General features: G+C 36.6%; 1 long non-coding RNA gene across 3 annotated transcripts in view; it reads left to right on the top strand.

Moving 5' to 3' along the window:
* LOC125921183 (uncharacterized) overlaps window positions 1–22,334 on the top strand; it is a 95,352-nt gene extending 73,018 nt beyond the window's left edge. For all 3 annotated transcript variants that reach the window (XR_007457331.1, XR_007457330.1, XR_007457329.1), the window contains 3 exons: window positions 11,576–11,612; window positions 18,342–18,419; window positions 22,176–22,334. This is a non-coding gene — a long non-coding RNA (uncharacterized LOC125921183). The remainder of the gene's footprint in view (window positions 1–11,575; window positions 11,613–18,341; window positions 18,420–22,175) is intronic.
* Window positions 22,335–22,796: the final 462 nt, after the last annotated feature.

The following is a 22,796-nucleotide window of genomic DNA, read 5'->3' as shown; positions in this document are numbered from 1 at the left end:
TGGGTGTTGTATGGAAACCAATTTGACAGTAAATTTCATATATTAAAAAAAAAAAAAAATAAAAAAATTAAAAAAAAAAAAAAAAAAAAAGAACAGCATCTGTATCTGCCACTGACACTTCAGCATCATTGTATCTGCTAGATCGCATGTGAGTTTGCACAACAGCCCAGGCCTATTGCAGAGTCTTTTCTTGTTTGGCACCCCACTTAAAACGAACAGTTTCTTGGACCATTAAGTAAAACAGCCAGAGAACACACTGAAATAATGAATATGTTGCCTTCAAAATCCAAAAGGCCCCCTAAGCATTATACCTCTTTTTTAGTTGCAGGAGGGGCTAGATACAGCAAGCAACCTGTTCCTCTTAGAAAGCTTATCCTGACAGGTCTCACACCACCATGGACACATCATGAGAGTGTGCCTTAAAGCTGCAATGTTAAAACCAGAATTTCTTCTTAGTAAGCCCATATCTATAAATTTTTACTGATTCTACATTATGTTCCTTTTACACTATCCCAAATCCTTTTCATCCATTCCCATTTTTCCAAGATTTCTGCCAGTATAATTTAGAAAACCGTAGTTCTTTTAGCATATAGCACACCTCCTCGTAGGACACACTTTGTATCGCACTTTCAGGGACCTACTATCACTTGAGTCTAGCTATAGGGTTGTAGAAGCAAAAAGGAGTGGTAAGGGTGAATCCTGAGGAAAATCAGCATTGTCTTACAGGGTAGCTGCCTCAGAGGACACCATTAGTTTCCTCAGGCAGTATAAGGTTAATCCCTTCAGAAAGAGATAGAAAGGCCAAGACCACCATGGGTGGAGAGGGCAAATTCATTGGGAATGGATTCTGCTGCCACTGGAGGGGTTGAGAGGCCACTTCTGCTGAAGGTGGGGTGGCTAATTCCACCCACCTTTTCCACAGACAAAACTTATCAGAATTTAGGGGCTCCATTACCCATCTTTATGAGAGTTTTTCCACACATCCCATTCCAATTTGTAGGAGCCCCATGATCTCCTAACCATTGCCCTCATTTTAACTGTAGACACCTTTAAAAGCTAAAAGTTCCACTTGTGTTGTGATGTAGCCAGTCTCAACATGAGGCTCTGTGTTTGGTTTTCAGCAATTCCAACCCTGTTGTTATAGTTAGGGCACATATAGAAGTTCTGGTGTCATTGAATCCCTGAGCTCATCCTTTTCTTTCACCATATTGTTCAGGGACATTAGGAGCTACCATAGTCACTAACTAGCTTTCAAAAAATGTGCAGAGGTATAATATACAGAATTACCTAGCTCCTGGTTTCTTGAGCAGAGTTGACACACAGTTTCACATTAGTTTCAGATGTACAACTTAGTGATTTGACAAGTGTGTATATTATGCTAGGTTTGACATAAGTATAGCTACTGTCTCATTACATCACCATTACAATATCATTGACTGTATTCCTTATGTTCTATTTTTTATTCCCATGACTTACTGGGAGTCCTGGAACACCATAACTGGAAGCCTTTATCTCCCTCTCCCCTTTTACCTATTTTTGTTCAGACCTTCACCTCCCTCCCCTCTGGCTACTATCAGTTTGTAGTAATGTTCCAATTCTACTTTCTAATTTTTTTCAGATTTCATTTATGAGTGAACTCATATGGTATTGGTCTTTCTTAGTCTGACAAATTTAATTAGCATAATACCCTCTAGGTCCATCAATATTGTCTCAAATGTCATGATTTCATCATTTTTATGGCTGTGTAAATATTCCTGTGTGTGTGTGTGTGTGTGTGTGTGTGTGTGTTTATGTATCCTTGTCAATTCATCTACTGATGGACACTTACGTTGCTTCCATATCTTGGCTACTGTAAATAATGCTGCAACAAACATAGGGGTTTATAAGTCTTTTTGAGTTAGTGTTTTAATTTTATTTGGGTAAATATCCAGTGGTGAAATCATTGGATCATATGGTTTTTCTATTTTTAGCTTTTTGAGAACTCTCCATATTGTTTTCCAGAGTGGCTGCACCAATTTACGTTCCCCCCAACAGTTCATCCATGTTCCTTTTTCTCCACATCCTCACCAACACTTGTTTCTTGTCTTTCTTTTCATATTTATTTATTTTGAGGGGGAGGTGCAGAGGGAGAGGGAGAGAGAGAATTCCAAGCAGCTCAATGCTCACTGCAGAGACCAACACAGCTCAGTCCCACAATCATGTGATCATGACCTGAGCCAAAATTGAGAGTCAGATGCTTAGCCAACTGAACCTCCCAGGCACTCCTCTTGTCTTTTTTATGTTAGCTATTCTGATAGGTGTGAGGTGAGATCTCCTTGTGTTCAACTGCATTTCCCTGATGAGTGATGTTGAGCATCTTTTCCTGTGTCTGCTGACCATTTATATGTCCTCTATAGGTCTTATTTGAAAAAATGTCCTTTGCCCATTTTTAAATTAGATTATTATTTTTGTGTGTGTGATGTTGAGTGATATAAGTTCTTTATATATTTTGGGTAACAATCCCTTATCACATCTATCCTTCTCCCATTCAGTAGGTTGTCTTTTTTTTTTTTTTTACAATTTCCTTTGCTGTGGAAATGTTTATTTTTATGTAGTAAATAGTTTATCTTTCCTTTTTTCCCCTCGCCTTAGGAGACATATGTAGAAAACTGTTGCTATAGTCAATGTCAGAGAAATTACTGCCTATGTTCTTGTCTAGAATTTTTATTTCAGGTCCAAAATTTAGGTCTTTAATCCGTTTAGTTTATTATTATGCATGGTGTTAGCAAGTTGTCCAAATTCATTCTTTTACATGTATCTATCCAGTCTAGCACCATTTAAGAGGCTATCTCTTTCTCATTGTATATTCTTGCCTCCTTTGTAATAGTTCCTTGTTTCTTTTAAGTGGTAGGTTAGGACTAATTTGTGTATCTCTATAAACAGTTCACATCATGGAAAATCAGTGCTCTTTTTACTACTAGTAATAGTGTCTGTAGAGTTTTTAAATCTAATCAGAGAGCCAATTCCAGAAACCTCGGAACCAATTTTAAAAAACTCACTCTTAAAATTTTGTTTCTCTTGATTCATTCTCAGTGCCAAAATATCTATATTAGAGCTCTTTAGATAAAGAGGGCCAATAATTATACATATTCACAAACATATATGTAAATATATTTATAGTTATTTGAAGTGTTTTATTATAAGGAATTGGCTCACATAATTATGGAGTTTGAGAAATCCCACAATATGCCATCCACACACTTGAAACCCAAGAAAGCCATGATGTCAGGGTAAGTACAAAGGCCTGAGAAACAACAGAGCCAATGATGTAGATTGCAGTCTAGTTGTGATGATCTTAGAACCAGAAGTACCAAGAGAAAAAGACTGACATTCCTCTCAAGTAGTCAGGCAAGAAGGGCTGAAATCTACCTTCCTCTGCCTGTTTGTTCTATTCAGGCCCTCAAAAGGTTGGAGAATGCCCACCCACACTGGGGAGGGAAACTGCTTTACTGAGTGTACCAATTCACATACTAATTTCATCCAGAATCACTCTCACAGATACATGCAGAAATAATATTTAGCCAAATATCTGAGCGTGTAAGATCCATTAGAGTTGATACACAAAATTAGCCATTATAGGCACTAATCCTATCATCCTCACCAAACCCTATGACATCCCAAAGGCCCGTCCTCTAAATATCATAACATTGGGGATTAGGCAAATATCATAATCATTTGCCATAATGATTAGGGAGAAAGTAACCCAAATACTCAGTTAATAGCAAATATCATCAGATGGACATGTTAGAAAATCTGTGTTGCAAATCTGAGCAGAACAACCTGGAGGAAATTATCTGCCTAGAGTAGTGATAAATAAGATCAACATAAATAGATATATTCACAACAAGTATAGGAGGTAGAACTGACAATTCTTGGCGATTAGATTTGGAAGAAGATGGAATTAAATATGACCCAGGTGTATGGTGCTGAGGGCATATTGTGAGGCATCATGAATAATATATTAAAGAGTATTAAGCTCCCTCACATTTTCTCCATACTTCTTCCTTAAAAGTTGTGAGAACTTGTGAGTGGAGGGAGTCTTTATGCTGAATGTTCAGTTCTCTCCCAAAGATCTTGGTTCCGTTTATTTTCTTAACTTTATTGGTGTTTTGCCTCTATGTGTTAACATACCAAACAATATTTTGAGATAATAAGCAACCAAAAAAGTATCTTTTCTCCCAGAAGAGACCATTCAGCAAGAAATAGCAGGTCAAAGGGAAACACACAACGAAACAAAAAAGTGTAATAAAAGTATTCATAGTTTTCAAAATGTAACTATTTTTCAATAGCTTTCTCACAGAGAAAAACGTAGACTTAGTCCCCTGGGATCATCTATATTTATGAAATAAATATTTAAGAAAAAATAAAACACAGTAAAATTACTGAGCACCTGCTTTGTGTCGAAAACTTTCTTTAATCAACAATGTCAACTTCTGTATCCATAAGACCCTATAAGTTGTTTCTATTTTAAAGATAAAACAAACAAGGTTGGTAGAATTTATGTAATTTATCTAAATCCATGGAACAGATGGTGTTAGAATTCAAATATAAGTTTTCCTCTGCCTTAAACATCAGAGAGTAAAATTTTCATAAATATTATTTTAAAATGTGATTTTAAGTTCTAACCCCCTCAGGTGTCAAAATTTAACCTCTAAAGAAATTAAATTTCTACACTTAAAAGTTTGGAACATAAGTAATAATACACCAAGACAAAAATGATGACAAAGCCTCAGTAAAATTTTTGTAAGGATATTGCTGCAGGTTAAAGCTATTTAAAATAAGTATAATATATAAGCAGTTGCCAAAACGTATATTAAATAATAAATTTAATTTGAATAATATCAACAAATAGCCTATTTAGTTTAATTTGATAAATTTAAGTTATATTAAGTTATGTATTAAATATCTTTGTTCCTGGACTGATGAAGATGGCAGAGTAAAAGGAACCTGAGTCCATCTTGCATAGACACACCAAAATAACAACTACATGTATACAACTAACTGAAAATGACCCACAGACTGGCAGAATAGACCTTCTACAGTTAATCCTAGATAATAGGCCACACCAAAAAGGGAAGGGCAGAGACAAGGATAGGAAACAAACCCCCAGCAGGAATACACTAAGAACAAATAAGAGGATCAGATTCCATACCGGGCACCCCAGACACTGGGGACACACACTGGGAAGATGAGTCCCCATAATATTTGGCTTGAAAAACCAGTGAGGCTTAATTTCATGAGCTCTTAAAATCAGTCAGGTTCAACTCCTGGTACTTTAAGAGAGCCAGAGAGCAATAAGAAAGTCCTTCCCTTAAAGAGCCAGCATAATAAATAACCTGGCCAAGATACAACATAGAGGCAGCAGTTTGAAAAGCACCCAGGGTATATACCTGAAGGGGAATTATTACTCATCTCAGAACATGTGCTAGACGGGCTGAGATCTTTAGGAGACATCAAAAACAAAAGTTCTGGCAGGTGCTATTTCTCTTCCCCTCCCCAAGCCTAGATAGCTGGACATTTGTAAGAACCAGCATTAACACTCTCCACCTGTCCTGACAGCATCATGTGCCCCACCCCTCACCTAATGCTGTGGTCCAGCCCCGTCCAACCTGTTGGATCCCCATGGAGCCCCCATGGCCATTTCTCCAAAGTGGCTCCCATTCCTATACACCGTACTAGAAGCTCTGGCATGGACCAATGCCAGTCCAAAGTTACTCCTGCCCTAGGGAGAGGGGGAGATGATCCCACATCACAGTGTGCCCACAGTACCAGGAGCTGAGCCACTTAGCTGGTCATGCAGAGAGAAGGCCCTGCCATTAGACGCGCACACAGTTGCACCAGAAAGACGGGGTGCTGACATCTAATCTTATTGCTAGCCCCATCTACAATGAAAGCCTCTCAGATGGCAGCTCAGGGACAGCATTCTGCCTTTCAGAATGTCACAGCTACAGCAAAGTAAGTGTAGAGAGCTATCCTGATTTTTTTTTAATTTTTTAATGTTTATTTATTTTGAAGGAAAGTAAGACAGAGCGTGGGCAGGGGAGGGGCAGAGTAGAGAGGGAGAGACAGAATCTGAAGCAGGTTCCAGGCTCTGAGCTGTCAGCCCAGAGCCCGATGCGGGATTCAAACTCATGAACCATGAGATCATGACCTGAACTGAAGTTGGATGCTTAACCGACTGAACCACCCAGGCGCCCCTTGATTTCTGACACCACCCACCTACCAGTCTGCAGTGGCTTCACATAAGCCCCTCAACAGTGCAGGAACCAAATCCTGTCAGGCATGCCCACAGCAGGAAAACTGGGACAGTGCAGCTGACTGGTTGGAGGGCAAACTCTGCTTATCCACAATAGTAGGGCACACACAACCATATAGCAAATACCCCTGCAGTACCAGGTTCTAGTGAACAGGGCACATTGCACTACAGAGCACCACTGGATTCTTCTTTACAAGGCCAATACGTTTAAGACCAGGAGATATATCTGACCTCCTTAATACATAGAAACAAAAACAGACAAACTTAAGAGACAGAGGAAAATGTCCCAAATTAAAGAACAGGGAAAAATCACATTAAGAGAGCTAAATAAAACAGAAATAAGCAATGTGTCTGGTAAAGAATTCAAAATGGTCATACAGATACTCACTAGTTTTGAGATACCAGTGGAGGATCTCAGTGAAACCTTCAACAAAGAGGTAGAAAATATAAAAATGAAATAGAGGTAAAGAACACATTAACTAAAATAAAAAAATACACTAGGGGGAATCAATAGCAGATTACACTATGAGAAGAATGGACCAGTGATCTGGAAGACAAAGTAATGGAAAGCAATAAAGCTGAACAGCAAAAAGAAGAATAAAAATGCAAATAGGTTAAAGGAATTCAACATGTAATCAAGAGTAATAACATTTGTGTTTACAGGTAATCCAGAAGGAAAAGAGACAGAGAAGGGGGCAAAAAACTGATTTGAAGAAATAATAGCTGAAAACTTCCCTGATCTGTGGAAAGAAACAGACATCCAGATCCAGGAATTTCAGAAAACCCCTAACAAGTTGAACCCAAGGAGGTCCACACCAGGACGCTTAAATCATTAAAATGATTAATCATTAAATGACGAAAAGTGATAAAGACAAATTTTAAGAGTAGCAAGAGAAAACAGTATCATATAAGGGAAAGCTGAAAAGGCCATCAGCTGATTTTTCAGCAGAAACTTTGAAGGGATGATACTTGCAAGGTATTGTTGGGGAAAAAAATCTATAATCAAGAATACTCTACCCAGTGAGGCTATCACTCATAAAAGGAGAGATAATCAGTTTCCAAGACAAAAGTAAAAGGAGTTAAACATAACTAAATCAAAATTACTAGAGAAGTTAAAGGGAATTCTTTGAGTGGAAAGAAAAGGCCATATGTGGAAAAAAATTATGAAAGGGAAAAAATTACAGGTAAAGGCATATATATCATAAAGATAGCAGGTTAATCACTTACATTATCAGTGTAGAGGTTAAAATTTTAAAAAGCAGTTAAATATATCCATAAAAACCAGTCAAGGGATTCACAAATAAAAGAAAGTATGATATCCTACACATAAAATGTGGTGGGGGATGAAAATTTAGCACTTTTAGAATGGGTTCAAACTTAAGCAATCATCAACTTAATATACATTGCTATGCATGAACATAATGGTAACCACAATCACACACCTGTAATAGATACACACACATAAAAAAAGAGGAGTCTGAGAATAACACTAAAGAAAGCTATCAAACCACAAGAGAAAAGGGGAAGAGAAGAAAGTAACAGTTTAGAACTATGAAACATCCAAAAACTAGTAACTAAATGGCAATATCAGTTTCAATAATTACTTTATTTTTAATGCCTGTTATTTATTTTTGAGGGAGAGAGAGATAGAGCATGAGCAGGGGAGGGGCAGAGAGAGAGGGAGACACAGAATCTCAAAAAGGCTCGAGGCTCTGAGCTGTCAGCACACAGCCTGGCACAGGACTCTAACCCACGAACTGTGAGATCACGACCTGAGCTAAAGTCGGACACTTAACTGACTCAGCCACCCAGGTACCCTATATAATTACTTTACAGTAAATGGCCTAAATTTTCCAAGCCAAAGACTGGGGAAACTGATTGGATAAAAAACAAAAGCCAGTGTAGCAATATTTCTATCAGACAAAACACACTATAAAACAAAAACTGCAGCAAGAGACTAAGAATACCCCTACATAACAATAAGAGGTAATCCACAAAGATAATAAAACAATTGTAAGTATCTACACATCCTACATGAGAGCACCTAAGTACACAAAGCAATTATTAGCAGATATGGAGAGAGAAATTAACTTTAATAGAAGGGACTTTAAATTCCCCCATACATCAGTGGATAGATCATCCAGACGTAGTATCAACTAGGAAACAAATGGCTTTGAATGACTCATTAGACCAGAGAAACTAAACAAAATGTTCCATTTAAACAACAGAGTACACTTTCCTTTCAAGTCCACCTGGAACATCCTACAGGATGGTTCACATGTTAGGCTACAAGTCACAATAAATTCAAAAAGACTGAAATGTTATCAAGCACTTTTCACATATTCACAACAATATGAAACTAAAATTCAATTACAAGAAGATCCTGGAAAGAATGCAAAACATGCAAGCTAAACAGCATGCTACTAAACAATGAACAGGGTAACCAGGATATCAAAGAGAAACTTAAAAAATACATGGAGGTAAATGAAAATTAGAGTACAGTATTCCAAAATCTTTGGGATAAAGCAAAAGCAGTTCTAAGAAAGAATTTCATGTAAATAGAGACATATCTAAAGAAACAAAAACAATGTTAAATAAACAACCTAAAAGAGTTAGAAAAAGAACAAGAACCAAAGCTAGTACAAAGAAGAAACAACAAAGATTAGAACAGAAATAAATGAAATAGAGAACAAAAAATACAGAAAAGATCAATGAACCAGGAGCTGTTCCTTTGAAAAGATAAAATTGGTAAACTTTTAGCCAGATTCATCAAGTACAAAACAGGAGTCAAAATAAAAAATATCAGAAATGAAGGAGGAGAAATAACAAATGATACCATAGAAATACAAGGATTATAATATTATAAAAGTTATACACAAACAATCTGGAAAATGTAGAGACAATGGATAAATTCCTAGTAACATTCAACTTTTCAAAACTGAATCAGGAAAAATAGAAAATTTGAGCAGACTGATTACAAGCAATGCAATTGAATCAGTAATCAAAAACCTCCCAAAAAACTAAAGTCTAGCATCAAATGGTTTCACAGGTGAATTCTACCAAACATTTAAAGAAGAGTTAATACATATTCTTCTCAAACTATTCCAAAAAAATAGAAGACTTTCAATATTTTTACATAATGCCAACATTACCCTGATACCAAAACCAGACAAAGAAAATGGACCAAGGACATGAATAGACATTTTTTTAAACAAGACACACAGATGGCCAGCAAACACATGGAAAGATGCTCAACATCACTATCATCATAGTGCAAATGAAAACACAATGAGATAGCACCTCACACCTATCAGAAAGGCTAGACTCAAAAAGACAAGAGATACATTTAGGTGATGATGTGAAGGAAAAAGGAAACTTCGTGCACTTTTTATGAGAAGGTAGATTTGTGCAGCCACAGTGGATAACAGTGTGGTGGTTCCTCAAATTATTAAAAATAAATATACCATGTAATAATTCCACTACTGGATATTTATATAAAGAAAACAAAAACATAATTCGAAAAGACACATGTATCTCTATGTTTATTGGGGCCTTATTTACAATAACCAAAATACAGAAGCAGCCCAAGTGTCCATCAATAGATGAGTGGGCACAGGAGAAATGGTGTGTGTGTGTGCGCATGAGAATAAACATAACAGAATATTACTCAGTCATAAAAAAGAATGGGATTTTGCCATTTGCAAGATGGATGGGCCTAGAGGGTATGTATAATGCTAAGTGAAGTAAGTCACAGAAAGACAAATATATGATTTCATCTATATGTGAAATCTGAAAAACAAAACAAATAAACAAAACCATACTCAAATGCAGAGAATAAACTGGTAGTTACCAGAGAGGATGTAGGTGAGGAAATGAAATAAAGTGTATCAAGAAGTACATACTTTCAGGGGCACCTGCTTGGCTCAGTCAGAGTCAGGCTCTTAATTTCGGCTCAGGTTAGGATCTCTCAGTTCGTGAAATCAAGCCCCGCACCCTCAGGCTCTGTGCTGACAGCACAGAACCTGCTTGAGATTCTCTCTCTCTCTGTGCCCCTTCCCCACTTGTGCTCTGTCTCTTTCTGTCTCAAAATAAATAACTAAATAAACATGAAAAATAAGTACATACTTTTTGTTGTAAGCCACGTATATTAAAATTTCAACATACGGAATATAGTCTGTAATATCGTGATTATGTTGTTTGGTAAAAGATAGTGACTACTGTTAGCTTGGTGAGTACTGAGTAATGTATACAATGTTTTTCTATATTGTATGTCTGAAACTAACATTGTAAGGTTGTACAGCATTATGTCTTACATCTGAAACTAACAGAACACTATGTTAATCATCCATTCATTACAAAAAGATAAAGAGAAATAAAAAATATTTTTTCCTTTTCAAGTTGTGCTTTAAATAATAGAATATGTAACTTTTAATATTTCGCATTTTTAATAGTCTATTCTGCTAAATAAAATAACAACATATTTCATAAACTATTATACAATTTAAATCTTATGAGTTTAATTTCATAAAAAATTAAGTGTATGCTCATTTTGGGTAACTTAAAAATATTATGCTTCAACTCTGGTCTCAAACATAAGATTTAGTGTCAGCACTAGAAATAACCTATTTTTTGTACATTTTCTTTTTACAACAAAATGTTTGTGTTAATCAAAAAGATTAGGATAACATTTTCAAATCCACTTTTCCTTTTCCCTCTTCACGTATAGAACTGCACACATCACATTTGTTAAAACTGCAAAGTCTCTTGATGTTAGTCAGGTAACATTTTATCCCTCAAATTTTATTGACATCAAAATAGGACAGTCAGTATTAAATCCATAAAATATTCACAAAACATTAAGCTTTACACATTTGGCAATTAAATGACATAAAAATAGGAAATGACTACCATTCTATGTGGTGAGAATCAGGTGCTCACTGTTCCTAGCTGGCAACTACACACTGGTTCAAAGGCAGCAGAGGCAAGAGGTAGTCATTTGGAGGACATTGAACACTATGATTTAGAAGCACATTATATTGCTATCCCAGCGTCATATACCACTCCACCTTTCTCCAAGGTAGTCTTATAATTATAGAAAGGAAGGTTCGGTGGATACAATATGAAGACAGAGAATACACATTTATTCTGTGGAGATATCCTACTCATACTATGCATGCTCTGTGATATTGAACACAACCACTCATAAAAACTTGTCACCATCACCCTGATTTTTCCCATCAATCCTGCACTCAACTGTTCTTTCTTTCTCAATACTTTTAGGATCAGAGACAACCTGAACATCAACCAGTGACTGCAGGTACCTTGCATGTTTTTCCCCATAACATGGAAAATATCTTGTCTATAATTCCATTGGGAGGATAAATTAATAGAATTGCTATGTTTTCATTTTCTGAAATACATGATATTTTTTGTTCTCCTTGAGGCAGTAATCCAATTATTTTTCATCTTTACAAAAATACAGGAGTTTCCTTCAGAATAGCCAAAATCAGAATCTTCCACCCCACTGCATGTGCTGATAGCACAGAGCCTGCTTAGGATTCTGTCTCCCTCTCTCTCCTCCATCCTCGTTCATGTAGCTCTCTCTCAAAAAAAATAAACGTTAAAAAAAAAAACTAGGTAGAAATCAAGATCAAACCCCACACCTTGATGTGTGATAGGAACTCTGAAGTTGGTCAAGTTGTAGATGTAGAGCTTATACTCAGCCAGGCTCTGTTTAAAGGACTTTTCTTTCCTTGTTGTGGTGATGGGTCTATGGCAAAAAGGGGAGACAGCCACATGGGTAGAGGTGGGAGGATAGAAGTACACATTTACATGCCAGGCTCTCCTATCAAATGACACTACACATTTAAAATTTAAAAAAAATCATGCCTATGTTGTGTGCTACAGAAACTTAGATACAATAATTGCATATAAAACCTGACCTAATTGTGGTAAAGCAAGGCAATGCAGAAATGCACTTCAGGAAGTAGACACTAATGCACCCAACACCTCAGACACCTCCACAGGATCTTCCGGAAAGACTCTGCCCCTGACCATTTCAGGCATTGACCTGGCCTCCTGGACTTTCAAGGAGGGTGATGTGCTCCCATAGAGCATCCACAGGGAGTTGCGATGGGGAGCATCCTGGGTGGGATAATTCACTTTTTGCTTCACTTTTTAGCCAAGTCAATCAATCAGATTTTACTGTCATTTGACATGATACTTTGGTGCAAACAGTGTGAGTACCTGGATGGGAAGAATGGTTCTAGCAGTTTATGACAGAAAAGACACCTGCCTTCCTTCCAGGAAGTGACTATTTTCTCACACAGCAGACACAGAGCCAGGCTACAGGGGGCCAAGGCCAAGTCTGAGTAATGATGCCCCTGCGTGTGGGCAGGCCAAGGCCCTCAAACCCCAGCACTTGGACAAGCAGGGGAGGGCAGGCTGTAAAGCCCTGGGTGACACTGCTTTAAGAACAGGAGCAGGGACCCTCCTGGTGGCCCAAAGTCAGGGGAGGGAAAATGGAGGTGATGGTGAGAGACCAGGTAGGGAAAATAAGTGCTATGAAACCTCACAGCATGAAAAATTTCCTGTCAGGCGTCGTGGGAACAGTGACTCCTGCTCAATATCCACAGGACTGTTCTCAACACAGGTGATAAAGTGAAAGATTGACCATATTTGTCAGGGGTCCTGACTGCCTAGGATGTGGGCAAGGACAACACGCACTCAGAAGAACTAAAAGTCCCTGAAATGGCTCCACATCACAATTTGTCAAAAACAAACAAACACAAAGCTTAAATGCATAAAAATCAATTACCAAAGCCCTTCTAAGGAACATGATTACATTAATAAATTCAGTGGCATAACCATTTTCAGAAACAGAAGATATATAAACAATATAAAATATAAAAGCAGCATGTATATATCCCTCCTGACCTCAGAAAACCAATGAAAGGGATTTATACCATTTCTGTCTCCAAAGCAAAAGTTATTTACTAGTACCTGATACCAAAACTGCATTATTACTTATGACTTGTTTTTTATTCACTGAACAAACATCTATTGAGCACTGTTAAGGCCAAGCCACTCTTCTAAGCACTAGGCACATATTCCTGAAAAAATAGCAACTCCAATCTTACTCTGAGCTATAATGCTGTGATATTTTATTAGTTAATATGTTATGGCTAAACTTTTTAACAAGTTTCCAAGCCATAGTTTTATAAACCAATGTAGAATAGACGGAGAACCTATAGCAAAGTCAAGGTTATTACATTTGAAACTTTTTGAATTTTTTCTAAACTTCAGTTTTAAAATTGTACCTTTTTTCACATAGTACAGCTAATGAGAAAACAACTATATGTGTATGTATATGATAATTAGCAATACTTTTAAATCCAAAATAATGTATTAAAAGATGTTACTTTTAGCATGCAAGTTAGTGAGCACTGTTAGTGCTATTTTCTATTCAAACAGCAACATTGAAGTCTATAATAAATTCCTTATATAACCTTAAAATGTCAAGTTGGAGTGATGTCCTACTGATGATGCAAGACAAATTTTATTTAAAGATCTTGAAGTAAAAACACAAATATTATAAAAATCACTGTCAAAGAAGTATAAACCTAGATTGATGCCCATTTCCCTCTTCATATTTTAAGATTTTCTTCAATTTATTTAAACAAAATAGTTTACCCCTTTCTCCCATCGGCCACCAACCCCCACCTCTTACAATCATCAATCTGTTTTCCTTATTTATGAGCTTACAGTTTTGTTTTTAGTTTCCCTATATCAGAGCGATCATATGATATTCATCTTACTTTGACCTATTTCACTCGGCATAATGCCCTTGAGGTCTGTCCATGTTGTTGCAAATAAAAAGATTTCATTCCTTTACATGGATGAGTAATATTCCATTGTGTGTGTGTGTGTGTGTGCGCGCGCATGCGCTCATGCGTGCATGTGTACCACCATTTCTTTTTTTTTTTTTTTTTTTTTTACCACCATTTCTTTATCCATCTATCCATCAATGGCACTTAGGTTACTTCCATATCATAGTTATTGTAAATAATGTTACAATAAATATAGCTTTTCAAATTCGTATTTTCACTTTCTTTGGATAAAAACTCAGAAGTGGAATTGAAGGATCACATGGTAGTTATGTTTTTAATTTTTGGAGGAACCTATATACTGCATCTTACTGTCTGCAACAAATTCCATTTCTACCTATAGTGCACAAGGGTTTCCTTTTCTCTATACCTTCGCCAACACTTGTCTTTTTGATGACAGTCATTTTAACAGGCATGAGGTGATATCTCACTGTGGTTTTGATACGCAGTTCCCTATTAGTGATGCTGAGCATATTTTTATATATCTGTTGGTCATCTGTATGTATTCTTTGGAAAAATGTCTATTCATTTCTTAAGAAATTTTTTAGGGGTGCCTGGGTGGCTCAGTCAGTTAAGCATCTAACTTTGGCTAAGGTCATGATCTCACAGACCTTTGAGAGACCTTGAGCCCCACATCGGGCTCTGTGCCGACAGCTCAGAGCCTGGAGCCTGCCTCAGATTCTGTGTCTCTGTCTTTCCCTGTTGTGCTCTCTCTCCCTCTTAAAAATAAATAAAAATTAAAAAAAGATTTAATTGTTCTCTTTTGTGCTGTTGAATTCTAGGAGCTCTTTATACATTTTAAATATTAGCCTCTTGTCAGATATAGTGTGCAATTATTTTCTCCCATTTAATAAGTTGTCTCTTCACTTTGTTAGTTTCCTTTACTGTGCAGAAACTTTTTAGTGTAATGTAGTCCCACTTACTTGTTTTTGTTTTTGTTGCTTTTGCTTTTGGTATCATATTCAAAGAAAATCATCGCCAACACCTATGTCAAGGAGCTTACTGACTTATGTTTCCTTCCAGGAGTTAATGGTTTCAGGTTTTACCTTCAAAGTCTTTAATCCATTTGAGATGTTTGTGTATGGTGTAAGATAGTGCTCTGGTTTCATTCTTTTCCATGTAGCTGTCCATTTTTCCCAACGCCATGTATTGAAGAGACTAGATTTTCCCATTATATATTCTTGCCTTCTTTGTTGTAAATTAATTGACCATATATGCATGGGCTTATTTCTGGGCTATTTTGTTTCATTGTTCTGTGAGTCTATTTTTATGCTAATGTGTAATTAAAAAAAATTCAATGTTTATTTTTGAGAGAGAGAGAGAGAGAGAGAGAGAGAGAGAATGAGTGGGGGAGGGGTAGAAAACGAGGGAGACACAGAATCTGAAGCAGGCTCCAGGCTCTGAGCTGTCAGCACAGAGCCTGACGCAGGGCTTGAGCTCACGAACCACAATATCATGACCTGAGCCAAAGTTGGACACTTAACCAATTGAGCCACCCAGGTGTCCTGCAATGCCACAGTTTTGATGACTATAGCCTTGTAACATAGTTTTAAATCAGGGAGCATGATGCTTCCAGCTGTTCACTCCTTCCTCAAGATTGCTTTGGATGATCAATTTGTAATTTCATACAAATTTTAGGATTGTTTGTTTTATTAATGTGAGAAATTCCATTGCAAGTTTGATAGGGATCACATTAAATCTGTCAATTGTTTTGGGCAGCTATGGACATTTTAACAATGTTCTTTTTTTCAAACCATAAGTATTCCATTTATTTGTGTGTTCAATTTCTTTTATTAATATCTTGTAGTTTTCAATATACAGGTCTTTCCGTTTCTTGGTTAAATTTATTCCTCATCTTATTCTTTGTGATGCAATTGTAAATTGGATTAATCTGTTAGTTCATTATCAGTGTAAAAACCAGATTTTTGCATATTGATTTTGTATTCTACAATTTTATTGAATTTTTTATTAGTTCTAACAGTTTTTTGAATAGTCTGTAGGGCTCTCTTTATATATAATATGTCATCTTCAAATACTGAGAGTTTGATATTTTCCTTTCTGATTTGGATGACTTCTTTTTCATACCTAATTGCTCTGGCTAGGATTTCTAGAACTCTGTTGAATAAAGGTAATGAGAGTAAGCATTCTTATCTATTTCCTGATCTTAGAGGAAAAGCTTTCAGTGTTTCACCATTAAATATGATGTTAACTGTGGGCTTGTCATATATGGCTCATATTATGTCATGTTCCTTATATACCTGCTTTGTTGAGAGTTTTTATGATGAATGGATGTTGAATTTTTTCAAAAGCTTTTAATGTCTCTATTGAAATAACCCTATCATTTTTATCCTTCATTGTGTTAACATGTTTATCACATTCGCTGATTTGAAGATGTTGAGCCATCCTTGCATTCCTACAATAAATCCCATTTAATCATTTTGTATGATTCTTTTAATCAATTGTTGGATTTGGTTTGCTAATATTTTTTTGAGGATTTTAGTATCTATGTTCATCAAGGATATTTGCCTGTGATTTTTTTGAGTGGCATCTTTCATTTGGGGACTAAGGTAATGCTATGCTCGTAAAATGTGTCTGGAAGAGTTCCACCCTTTCTGTATTTTGGAAACATTTGAGAAGGACTGGTTAATTATTCTTTAGGTATTCAGTAGAATTCATCAGTGAAGCCATAAGGTCCTAGACTTTTGTTGGGAGGTCTTTGAATACTGAGCTAAATCTCCTGTCTAGTTATTGGTATGTTCAGATTTTCTATTTTATCATGATTCGGTCTTGGTAGTTTGTGATTCTAGGAATTTATCTATTTCTTCAAGGTTATCCAATTTATTGGTGTATAATTGTTCATAATAGTCTCTTATGATCTTTGTATTCCTGTGGCTATCAGTTGTAACACTGCTTTCATTTTTGATTTTGAGTCTACTTTCTCGAGGGGAGGAGGAAGAGAGTCCAGCTAAAGATTTGTCCATTTTGTTTATCTTCTCAAAGAACCAACTGTTAGTTTGATCTTCTCTGTTGTATTGAGTGACCATTTATGCTCTAATCTTTGTTCTTTCCTTCCATATACTAACTTAGGAGTTCATTTTTTCCCTGTCTAGTTCCTTAAGGTGTGATGTTAGGTTGAGACCTTTCTTCTTTTTTCGAGGTAGGAATTTATGGCAATCAACTTGCCTCTTAGAACTTTTTTTGTCATATCCCATCCCATAAATTTGGTTTTTCATTTTTGTTTTTCTCAAGGGATTTTTTTTTTATTTCTTCATTGACCTATTCATTGTTCAGTAGCATGTTATTTAATATCCCAATATTTGTGAATCTTCCATGGTTTTTTTTGTACCACTAATTTCTAGTTTCATACCTTGTGGTCAGAAAAGATGCTTAATAGCTTCAATACTCTTAAATTTATTAAGACTTGTTTTGTGCCCTAATGCATAATCTTGGAGAATATTTTATGAGCACTTGAGAATTTATATTCTGTTGCTTTGGGTAGAGAGTTAACTAACATGTCATTTAAGGTAGAGTTTCCTTATAGAATTTCTATGGATAATCAATTCATTGGCGTAAGTGTGATATTAAATTCTCATACTCATTGTATTGCTATGTATTTCTATCTTAGGTTTGTTAATAATTGCTTTATATATGTACGTGCTTCTCTGTTGAGTACATAAACATTTGCAACTCTGTCTCCTCATGGGAGAAATTAGTCCATTTAAAGTCATTGTTGACAGGTAGGTGCTTATTGCCTTTAGTTATTTGTTTTCTAAGTGTTTTTATAGCTTCTCTCTACTCCTTTTTTCTCTTGTTCTCTTCCTCTGTGGTTTCATGACTTTCTTAGTAATACACATATATTCTTTTCTCTTTATATTTTATGTGTTAACTATGGGTTTTGCTTTGAGGTTACTATGATACTTACATGTAACTACTTATATCTATAACGATCTATTTTAAGTAGATGATGAGTTTGATCCCATTCTAACACTCAACATTTTACTCTTTCTACTTATCAAATAAGTAGGAACCTAGATTGATGATCAGTGTTTTTCATATGTATAACACACGCACCAAAAAAATGCTGTTTTCCCATCATATTTAAAAAAGGAAACCAAATGCACTTCAAATAATTGTGGTATCTTTCATTGTTTCGTTCTTAGTGACACTGACAACAGCTGCTATATAAGCTGGGTGAATAATTTGGACTTCAGACAAGAGGCTGGAAGAACATATCCCTGGTATTGCTCTATTTGTTGGGCTGCTATATTGGGAAAATTTCTTTAATAACCAATATTCCTGTGAGGGGTTTGTTCTTGAGCAGCATCAGAAATGCCAAATACAACTGAAACTCAGAGAATTACACATCAACTTCTGTGCATCTCAAAGCTCAGTAGAAGATTAGATAGTTCATGGAATCTGTGTTTTTTGGATCCTTTATAGTATATTATTTAAAGTTCGTGAAGATGTGCACAGAGATAATTATACTTAATTTTTGGGAATGGAGGCAGTAGGCTCAAATTACTACATAAATAGAACTATCACAATATGCTTATAAGCCAAAACCTTAAAAATGTTCATTTTAATTTTACAAAATGGGAAAATTTTCTTAAGTACATAACATTTCCTGAAATTATAAAAATGTTAGCACACTATAAACTGCTTAATATAGAAGTATTAATATTAATAACCATATAGTAATGTAACCATTTTATTAAATATATTGGTCTTCATACACAAATCGTAAAGCAATGTTTTTCCCCCAGTACCTTCAAATTGACTCATTAGCCTGGTTCTCTGTGCTTCTGGGATAAATTCATACGCTGGTCCTCAGGTATTTCCCAAGCCCCAAATAGTTCCATTTAATGAGATGAAATCACAAGTTAGTATAAAAATCAGAACTCTGAACCTCAATTATATTACAGCTTCTTTCCTTCTCCCATGGAATGCTACATGAGGTCTAGAAACTGCACTTGGTGAGAAGAAAATATCTGCTTATTCCTTCTATGCTCATTCTCCTTCATTCCTTAGTTTTATCTTCTGGTGTCACAGTCCCCATCAAAAGTTCAGTTCAACCAAAAAAGAGGTGATTTGGGGTGAGAAGTGCAACCAATTCTATTTTTATATGCTATTGACCTTAACTAGACAGATGTTCAATGCTAACCTCTTTCTCACAATGTTTTTCTCTGTGTTTCCCTGAGAATATCCCCTCCCACCCTGGCAAGTCCCAACTATAACTACCTTGTTATTGAGGAATACTCAACCTGATCTTTCACACCACACCCACCCTAATTCAGCTTTGGCTCTAACAGGATACTTGTAAAGTCTTCTCAATCCTAGTCTAGTTGGGTTCAGCCCATTCAGAACCTAAGAAATTCTCTTGTGGCCCACACCTGACCCAAAGGAAACATGTACCTTTGCCCTGCTATCAGTTCTGCCCAAGCAGATATTCTTTACCTTTGTATTTCTTGGATGTATTTCGGACTCACTTCTGTGGTCCACAATACCTGGGGATGTATATAGGAAGCTTTGATAGTAGTCCTTATAAAACTTTTCTCATTTTAAGAATGAGAAATGTCACAACACTTCTACATGTTTGAAAATGTAATTCTGTTTGTCTCCTTAACTGCACCCTCTATTTTCTATCTAACTCTCACATATCCTCAAAACAGATGGGCTAATAACCCAAAACCATTTATCAGTTTCTCTTTTGTAAGTTTCTTCTACCATTCCAGCACAGTCCACTGGAAATTTAGAGTTCTTGCCCTGGAACCTCAGATAATAGGAGGCAGTTTATTTGGATCAGTTGTTGACTCCCTCACTCCATGGTCACAAATTACAACACTGCCACTGCACCACTACAAAGCTTACTAAAGTCTAATCTTCACAAATCCAAACGAAGTCTGTTTTATGCTGTTTTCAGAATATACGGTTACAAACTGATTGTATCTTCTCACCAACCAAATTCATATGCTGAAATCTGACCTGCAGTATGACAGTATTTGGAGATGGGGCTTTGAGAGGTAATTAGAGTTAATTAGGTAGGGTGGGACTCTCATGATGGCTTTAGTGTTCTTATAAGAAGGGGAAGAGATCTCCCTTTCTCCCACACTCCCCACATGCACACATTTAAGGAGAATCATGTAAGGACACAGAGACAGCTATAAACCAGGAAGAGAGCCCTCAACAGCTCCAAATCAATTAGCACCTTAATCTTAGACTTCCTAGCCCCAGAACCATGTGAAATTTATTTGTTGTTTAAGCCATGCACTCTATGGTATTTTGTTCTGGCAGCTCAAGCTAAGACCGACACCATGGTTCAAAACTCTTGGAAAATTGTCAGAAATGTCTATCTGGGGGCACCTGGGTGGCTTAGTCCATTGAGCATCTGAATTTGGCTCAGGTCATGATCTCAGGTTTGTGAGTTCGAGCCCCACATCAAGCTCCCTGCTGTCAGCCTGTCAGCATGGAGCCCACTTCGGATCCTCTGTCCCCTTTCTGTCCGTCTCCAACTTGCACTCTCCCAAAACAAACAAAAAAAAAATTTAAAAAATCTACATAAATGGCTTAGTCCGGATTTAAACCTAGAGCTATTTGAATGAAACCCTTGTCCTCTTGACATTGCCCACTATTATCTCCTGTGGCTTTACGCTTCTCAGACATGCCTGTGTGACAGTATGTCACAATTTTTCTGTTTCTTCCATAATTGTAATTATCCCTTTACTAAAAGTTTCCCAGCATTTTTCTTAATTGGGTTGAGACATAGTCCCATTGCCAATCACTAGCAGCACCCCTGTTTATCCATTTGCTTTGTATTTATGTACTGCTTTAGTCAGCAAATGTGTACATACACTGTATATATTATCTATATCTATAGACACACACATATATGTGTGTGTGCATGCATGCATAGTTTTGCTTAAGGTATGTTCAAATAATGCCATTGCTAAATTTTGTGCTTATTAATACCTAGAGCCTTGGTGTCTATACATTGCTTTAAAGGTAAGCACATACGTGGCATTCTTCTAATGGCAATATACATATACCTAAAAATATGGTCTAACTGTAACTTGCCATGGCTTGTCAGAGACCCTCAAAGTATCAGGATGTCTGATGATGTTTTAGAACCTGTGTGGGGGTACCTGGGTGGTTCAGTTGGTTAAGCGTCTGACTCTTGATTTCACTTCAGGCGATGATCTCAGTTTGTGAGATCCAGCCCTGTGTCAGGCTCTGCACGAGCAGCAAGAAACCTGCTTGGGATTCTCTCTCTCCCTATCTCTATGCCCATCTCCTGTTCACACTCTTTCATTCAAAATAAATAAGTATTTAAAAAATAAATAAAACCTGTGTGAAACTTACCTCTCCAATAAAGCATAGAGACAAAACAAAAGCCAGAAGTATAATGTACTATACTTCTATATAGGACCTGGTAGTCACTATCCACTGTTGTTCATTGGTAAGTTCTCTTTTTAAAGGAGTAAAAGGAATGGGACAGCACAAGCCCATTGTTAGTAATACAGACTAACAAACTTTTAGAGAAAATCTATTCAACCTGAGTCCAATTAAATTGCTGACATACTTATTTTATTACCCTTATTTTATTACCTTATTTAAATTACCCTGAAGTGATTTCAATATTCCACACATAATCTGAAATCAGTCAAGTTTTTCCATATTTCTTTCCTTAAAGTATGCCATTTATTTGGTATTTATCCAAGAGTATGAGAAAGAACATAAACATGGAATGGGCTAAGATATAATGATCACAAAATGTTATAATTAAATTATTCCTGTGAAGATCTTAGTGGGGTGTTAAACTTCACAATATGTAATATATCTTAGTTGGCTTTGACCACACATGTGTTTGATTGAAGTGAAAATACATTTTCTAGTCACATAAGGTTACTTCTACAGATAATTCCCCTTTGAAAATGAAACTTATATAGGTTCCTACTACATAAATAGAATTAAATTAAATCATTTAAATTTATTTCCAGCTCGACAGTTGGACACAGTGGTGAAGTTCAAGGACCTTAGATCTGCCCTGTCCTACAAACAGAACTAGATAGCTATCAAATCATCCTAACCTCCCCAGAAATTGACATGAACACCAGTAGAACAAACTCTACAACTAAAGGAGAAAAGAGGCCACATCTAAGAAGGTAGGAAATGAGGAGACATTTCTTGGGAGAGAAATGGATCATGGCATCTGCAGTGGGGACGGAGCCACAGTCACAAAGAAGGGTGAGAGACAGATTAGCATAGAAGGAAAATGAATCCCCATAGCAATTGGCATATAAAGCATGAGGGGATGAAATTCATGAGTTCTTGAAACCAGGAGGGCTTAAAGCCAGGAGTTTTTTTTTTTTTTTTTTTTTTAATTTTTTTTTTTTTCAACGTTTATTTTATTTTTGGGACAGAGAGAGACAGAGCATGAACGGGGGAGGGACAGAGAGAGAGGGAGACACAGAATCGGAAACAGGCTCCAGGCTCCGAGCCATCAGCCCAGAGCCCGATGCAGGGCTCGAACTCACGGACCGTGAGATCGTGACCTGGCTGAAGTCGGACGCTTAACCGACTGCGCCACCCAGGCGCCCCAAAGCCAGGAGTTTTAAAGG

Source organism: Panthera uncia, chromosome C2 (assembly GCF_023721935.1).
Source record: "Panthera uncia isolate 11264 chromosome C2, Puncia_PCG_1.0, whole genome shotgun sequence".
In the NCBI taxonomy this organism is placed as follows: Eukaryota; Metazoa; Chordata; class Mammalia; order Carnivora; family Felidae; genus Panthera; species Panthera uncia.
The sequence above is the reverse complement of the archived record's forward strand: the minus strand, read 5'-3'. Positions and strand labels throughout refer to the sequence as shown.